We start from the raw sequence: 7,725 nt of genomic DNA, 5'->3' as shown, positions 1-7,725 counted from the left end.
TATTCAGGAGCACAGTCTATATTATCCGGCGTAAATAACTACGAGATTTATGTGGAAGTTTACTCTGCTGCTCGATCTATGCTAATCGATGTTCCAGTATATTTCATATTTATATTTATTCGTGAGGCCTCGTCATCGTTTATATTCACTAAACGCACAGTCGCCTTAATATTTTATATGGCGAAAAAATTGCGAAAATTGGGGGAAATAATATATTTTTAGTAGCATTATTATTTTAGAATCTTAAGAGGTTGCTTGCAAATTTAACTCTAAAATGAGAAGTGTATGACGATCTATAACGAATATATACATCCATCATGTGTGCAGATACGACGGCGACTATATAGGGTCTGCCATGAGTGCACTTTGTATGCCCTGCATGTGTGCACCCAGGAGGTCCTCCTGAGCGGTGTTTAGACGTACCGGGAAAATCTTATCTGATTCAGGATCAATTCATCGGTTACACTCCCCTGTCACCAGTGATTCTTTTTTGCTGACATTCTGAAAAAGTATTGTGTAGTCCCTGTGTAAGTGTTGACTCTCAACTTGCACATGTGATTTTTTAACACTCCCTGGACCTCTGCAAAAACAGAAAGTCACAGGACATTCCGACAAAAAGTCACAGGACAAAAAGTCAAACACATGTCAAACTCAGGCATAAAGTAACAAAGTTAATAGGACAAAAAGTCACAAACAATTTGTTGACAATTGATTGAATATAAATGAAAAAAGATTTTGAAATATCTTCTTTTTATTACATATATTCATTTTTAATTTTAGGAAATTGTTCATAATATAAAAAAGAAGATGTGGTATGATTGCCAATGAGACAACTGTCCACAAGAGACCAAAATGACACAGACATTAACAACTAGAGGTCTTTACGGCCTTCAACCATAAGCCAATATAAAGAAGGTATGGTATGATTGCCAATGAGACAACTGTCCACAAGAGACCAAAATGACACAGACATTAACAACCATAGGTCACCAAACAGCCTTCAACAATGAGCAAAGCCAGAGGTAAAGCCCATACCGCATAGTCAGCTGTAAAAGGCAATCATACTATATCTTTTTTTTTATATTTACATGTTAAAAAATGCGTGCAAATGTAATCAAAAGCTGCACACAAACGTAATGATTTTTGTGCGCAAATGTAATGGTAATGTGCGCAAACCTAATACACTGATTTATTTGTTTTTAATAAATTTTAATTTAAAGTTGCTACATCATGTTCATGTATAAAACTTCAAGAAAAATACAAAAAGAGTGTTTTCTTGTTCAAAGAAAAATAATCTCAAAACTAAATTGTGACTTTTTGTTCTGTGACAGTGTGTGACTTTTTGACTGTGACTTTCTGTCCTGCATTCAGATTGAATAGGGGAGTTTGGTTGACCCTGCCTCCCTCTATCTGAGACTACTATCTCAGTGATGAGCTTTATGTTTCATGTACAAATGTATTGTGCTTGTCATATATATGTATGTCATGTATGTCGGATAAAACCTCTACAGACCTTTAATATGTTGTATTGTTATATGTATAACCGACAATAAATAAATAGCCCCTAACAAGTAAGAATTAGGTTACTTCTTTTTGTTTTGACATCTTGCATGGGTTTTTATAGCCCCGTATTAAAATTATGCCCCCACTTTAAAAAAGGGGGGGGGGTATACTGTTTTACCCCTGTCTGTCCATCCATCCTTGCGTCAGTCAGTCCGTCCGATGAATATTTTTCGTCCCATTTTCCTTAGGAACTACAATAGAAGGATTTCTGAAATTTGGTTTCAGGGTTAAATAAGTCAGCTATACCGTGTGATGCATTTTCAGATTCATCACTCGACAACTTCCTGTTTTCCCAACACTTGTATGATTTTACACATGATAGCCAAGTTGAAAGTTGAAAACTAACAACCTAATTTATGTACAAAAAAATTGAAAAACAGATATGTTACACATAAACAAACGACAATCACTGAATTATCGGATCCTGACTTGGAACAGGCACAACCATAACAAATTGGCAGGGTATAAGGAACTTTGAAAATATTTAGTTTTTGTGGTTTGGTCAATTTTCCGGATACTGTAAGCAATAAGGCCCCTTTATTTAGTGAATGAAATAATTGTAAGATGCACTTAGCTGTCTGTCATATTTTATATGAACTTGACCTCATTTTCATGCATGGTTCATTGGTCAATGAAACACTGCATTGTTTTGTCAGTTTATCATATATGTTTAAAGTTACAGGTAGATTATATTTGGTAGATATGAAACAATTGTAAGGTGTGCATGTCTGAATGGCAGATTCATATATAAACCATGACCGCATTTTATTGTTCTTTGGTCAATGATAAGTTTTCTTGGTTTTGTCATTTTATCAGGCCACATTTAAAAGAATGTCTGTTTCCCCTTCCCTGGTCTACCCTTTGTAAACAGACCAGGAATTTTTTTTAGCTCACCTGACCTGAAAGGTCAAGTGAGCTTTTCTCATCACTTGGCGTTCGTCGTCTGTCGTCCTGCGTCCGTCCGTCGTCTGTAAACTTTTACAAAAATCTTCTCCTCTGAAACTACTTGGCCAAATTCTACCAAACTTGGCCACAATCATCCTTGGGGTATCTAGTTTAAAAAATGTGTGGCGTGACCTGTCAAACCAACCAAGATGGCCGCCAGGGCTAAAAATAGAACATAGGGGTAAAATGCAGTTTTTGGCTTATAACTCAAAAACCAAAGCATTTAGAGCAAATCTGACATGGGGTAAAATTGTTGATCAGGTCAAGATCTATCTGCCCTGAAATTTTCAGACGAATCGGACAATCTGTTGATGGGTTGCTGCCTGTGAAATGGTTATTTTAAGGAAATTTTGCAGTTTTTGGTTATTATCTTGAATACTATTATAGATAGAGATAAACTGTAAAAGCAATAATGTTCATCAAAGTAAGACCTACAAATAAGTCAACATGATCAAAATTGTCAGTCGACCCCTTAAGGAGTTATTGCCCTTTATAGTCAATTTTTAACAACTTTTCATAATTTTTTGTAACTTTTTTAAAAATCTTCTTCTCTGAAACTACTTTGCCAAATTTAACCAAACTTGGCCACAATTATCATTGTGGTTTGTAGTTTAAAAAATGTGTCCGATGACTCAGCCTACCAAACAAAATGGCCGACATGGCTAAAATTAGAACATAGTGGTAAAATGCAGGTTTTGCTTTATATCTTTGAAACTAAGACATTTAGGGCAAATCTTTCAAGATTTAAATGTCCATCAGAATAAGATATATCCCCTCACAAATTTTCAGTTGAATTAGACAACCTGTTGTTGGGTTACTGCCCTAAAATTGGTGATTTTAAGGTAATTTTGCAGTTTTTGGTTATTATCTTGAATACTATTATAGATAGAGATAAACTGTAGACATGGTAGACAGCAATAATGTTCAGCAAAGTAAGATCTACAAATAAGTCAGCATGATCAAAATTGTTAGAGGACCCCTTAAGGAGTTATTGCCCTTTATAGTCAATATTGAACAACTTTTCGTCATTTTTGTAACTTGTATAAAAATCATTTCTAAAACTACTTGGCCAAATTTAACCAAACTTGGCCACAATCATAATACTAGGGTATCTATTTAAAAAAAAAGTGTCTAATGACCCCGCCTACCAACGAAGATGGCCGACATCAGTAAACACATTAACAGGTGAGCGACACAGGCTCTTGAGAGCCTCTAGTTTTTGTCGAGCCTGCAACTTTTGTTGCAGAAAGCTCGACATAGGGATAGTGATCCGGCGGCGGCGGCTACGGCGGCTACGGCGGCAGCGGCGGTGTTAGCTCACTTCTTAAAAGCTTTATATTTCAGAAGGTGGAAGACCTGGATGCTTCATACTTTGTATATAGATGCTTCATGTTATGAAGTTTCCGTCAGTCACATGTCCAATGTCCTTGACCTCATTTTCATGGTTCAGTGACCACTTGAAAAAAAAGTTCAAATTTTTTGTAATGTTGAATTCTCTCTTATTTTAAGTAATAGGATAACTATATTTGGTATGTGCGTACCTTGCAAGGTCCTCATGTCTGTCAGACAGTTTTCACTTGACCTCGACCTCATTTCATGGATCAGTGATCAAGGTTAAGTTTTGGTGGTCAAGTCCATATCTCAGATACTATAAGCAATAGGGCTAGTATATTCTGTGTATGGAAGGACTGTAAGGTGTACATGTCCAACTGGCAGGTGTCATCTGACCTTGACCTCATTTTCATGGTTCAGTGGTTATAGTTAAATTTTTGTGTTTTGGTCTGTTTTTCTCATACTATATGCAATAGGTCTACTATATTTGTTGTATGGAATGATGGGAAGGTGTTCATGTCTAGCGGGCAGATGTCATCTGACCTTGACCTCATTTTCATGGTTCAGTGGTCAAAGTTAAGTTTTTGAGTTTTGGTCTTTTTATCTAATACTGTATGCCATAGGTCAACTATATTTGGTGTATGGAAATATTTTATGATCTATATGTCAGTTGCGCAGGTTTTATTTGACGGTGACCTCATTTTCACGGTTCATTGCACAGTGTTAAGTTTTTGTGTTTTGGTCTATTTTTCTTAAATTATAAGTAATGGGTTAACTATATATGTTGTATAGAAGCATTGTTAGCTGTACATGTCTGCCTGGCATGGTTCATCTGACCTTGACCTCATTTTCAAGGTTCATTGGTCTTTGTTTAGTTATCTTGGTTAATGTTAAGTTTATGAGACAGTTGTAATAAAACTAAGCTTTATACTTAGGACTATCAACATAATATCAATGATTAGTATAGAAGGCGAGACATTTCAGCGTGTGCACTCTTGTTTTTAACTGGATGTGATTGTCATAGCATGGTCACATGAATGGTTTGACTTGTCCAGTCCAGGCCACTTATCTGTTGTTTGTGCTCAATTTGAGTGTATTTATTTAGATTATCAATCCTTCTGCTTTCAAGCACTTTCCAAAAATGGAAACAAATTATTTTCAGGAAAAAAATAATTTCGATTTTTTTGTGGAAAATAATTTTTTGACCCGGGCGCTTATTTTTGACCCGTGTGGGGGGAGGGGAAACAAACATATTTTTAATTTTGGCCTTAGATTTTTTTAAGCATAGGTCTACTTGTTGTATGGAATGACTACAAGGTATCATATAAAAAAAGATGTCTGCCTGCCAAGGTTAATTTTACTGTGACCTCATATTCATAGAATAATGATATTATTCATGATATTGAACAGCAAGAATGATGAGTAAGTTGATGTTATATACAAATAAGACAAAATTTTCAGTTGCCTACTAATTATGTAATACATGTAGTAGTTATTTTTGTCATTAAATGATGTTTACCCTTTTATGTGTAGGGCAAGAACATGAAAGATAAAGGGGAAACTATAAACAGAAGAAATTATCAACAAAATAAGATTTACAGAGGTCAACAAAGCCTAAATGGTAAGTCCACTGTTATAAAAATTTTTGTCCTTGAATAATAATTAAATATTTATTAAAATAAGATGTGGTATGATGAAAGAGAAAACTATCCATCAGAGTTCAATTTAGTGGATGTAAGCATTGTAATTACTTATTAGAGGCCATTGATGACCTGTAAGTAATGAGAAAACCCATACCTATACATGTTATAGTAATCTATAAAAGTCAACACTAACCAAATTTGAAACAGAGCATCAATTCAAACGTCAAATATACCAGACTAATTTATAAAAACAAAAAATTATGAAAAATAAAAATGACGGGTATGAACCAACATCAACCACTGAACTATGTACAAGCTCCTGATATTAGACAGGTATAATATGGCTGGGTTGATATAAAAATAAGAAACACTTAGCAGTCTGATTTCCAATGAGACATTTCTCCAATAGAGATCAAATGACATTTAAGGAGGCTCTAGGGTATAACAATTTCAGAAAAATGTTTTAATATTTTTTTTTCATAACTCAATTTATTTATATCTTTATCATATGGTACACCAAATCATTCAAAACAATCAATTCGGTTTGGCCCCAGATGACTTTTAAAATGCATATATCATTGAAAAAGCTCCAAATTATCTACCTTTGGTGAAAAAAAGCCATTTTTTGGCATTAAAAATGTAATATCTTATTTAACTCATCGGTGGCCTATATTTTTTATTATAATTTCAAATAAGCTGTACTTTAACTAAACTATTATAAAATTTAAGCGATTTCTGTAATTTAGTACTTGGATATTTAAATGAAAGTTTATCATATTAATCATAAACATGATAAAATAGCCATTTTATTGATCTCTTCACTGATAATTTTTGAGTTTGTGTATTTGTAGGTCAGAAATCTGGATTTTCATGGTCATCATTCACAGATCAATACTGAACGGAAAACTTAAAGCTGATATTTTTCTCCATAGTGCGACTTTTTTATTAATTTGAAATGGAACATGTTTTTTCCTACATTTATTTGAAAGAGGAAATTTCAACATGATGACTATAAACAAAAAGGAGTCATATCATCACGATCATTGATGCACAAGAACTTGATCATATAAATACAACAATGTAATTATCAATTGAAAGATGGAACGAATGAACAAGATATTAGAATGTTGTTGTCCAAATAAACTTGCTTTGTCTTCTCATTTGAATCTCTCCATTCAATAAAGATGTACAGAGGAAGATCTTTGAAGAACAGATTGAAAAAATGTTTTGTCTAAGAATTGCAGGAATATTCTAGTGAATGAAATTATTTATTGACTTCACTCTTATATAGTGGACTGAATAATTGTACATAGCAAGCTGTGAATAAAGAAAGCAAAAACTTTAACAAAAAGTGTTTATATTATAAATTTGCAATTATAAGCATACTATTATGTACACCACAAAGTTATATATAATTCAAATTGTTTGCCTATACAAGTATTGCAATGAACCTATAACAAAGAAAATCTTACCTCATGAAAAGAGTGAACTATTCAGTCAGAATATGAAATATTTTTTCAGTTCTATTTTTCATAATAGAATAAACAAGACAAAGATTTCAAAACAATATTTTTTCATTTATTTAGAAATTTCATCATTTTGTTTCAGTGAAAGGACTTTATTCTTTGACTGTAAAATATTATTATTATACATTCCAAAATAAGAATAATATTTATTGTCATATAAACAAATAAAAAACATGTTTGTGACAAAATTAAAAAAAAATTATATATATGTATATATAAAAAATATAAAAAAAAACTCGTATACATTTAAAACATTTTACTACCAAACAGCATTCATTGTAACATACACATAACTTTATATTTATATATATATATTTATAATTTTAATCCCATAGGATTTTATTTTGTCCCATGGGATATTAAAAATCCCATGGGATAATTATAGTCCCATGGGATTTTTTTTTGTCCCATGGGACAACAAATATCCCATGGGACTACAATAATCCCATGGGACCAAAAAAAATCCCATGGGATTTAACCAAAATCCCATGGGATAATGGTAAATCCCATGGGATTTTGCCCTGTCCCATGGGATATTGAAAATCCCATGTTTTTATAATTCAAATTGCAAAATATATATGAAAGTAACAGTATAAAACCAATGAAATTATTGAATCCCATGTAATTCCGCACATTTTGGTTATATACATGATATTGTAGCTCTTGTTTGAGGCGGTGGCGGATTTGCAAATGAGTGTTTTGCAAATTAAAAGTGT

General features: G+C 33.0%; 1 long non-coding RNA gene across 1 annotated transcript; it reads left to right on the top strand.

Annotated features, from left to right (window-relative positions):
- The first annotated feature begins 220 nt into the window (after positions 1–220).
- LOC139488570 (uncharacterized) lies at positions 221–7,050 on the top strand. The gene is made up of 3 exons (XR_011656031.1): positions 221–527; positions 5,374–5,461; positions 6,335–7,050. It is a non-coding gene; the product is annotated as an uncharacterized lncRNA (long non-coding RNA).
- Positions 7,051–7,725: the final 675 nt, after the last annotated feature.

This window comes from Mytilus edulis, chromosome 9 (assembly GCF_963676685.1).
Source record: "Mytilus edulis chromosome 9, xbMytEdul2.2, whole genome shotgun sequence".
Taxonomy (NCBI): domain Eukaryota; kingdom Metazoa; phylum Mollusca; class Bivalvia; order Mytilida; family Mytilidae; genus Mytilus; species Mytilus edulis.
The sequence above is the reverse complement of the archived record's forward strand: the minus strand, read 5'-3'. Positions and strand labels throughout refer to the sequence as shown.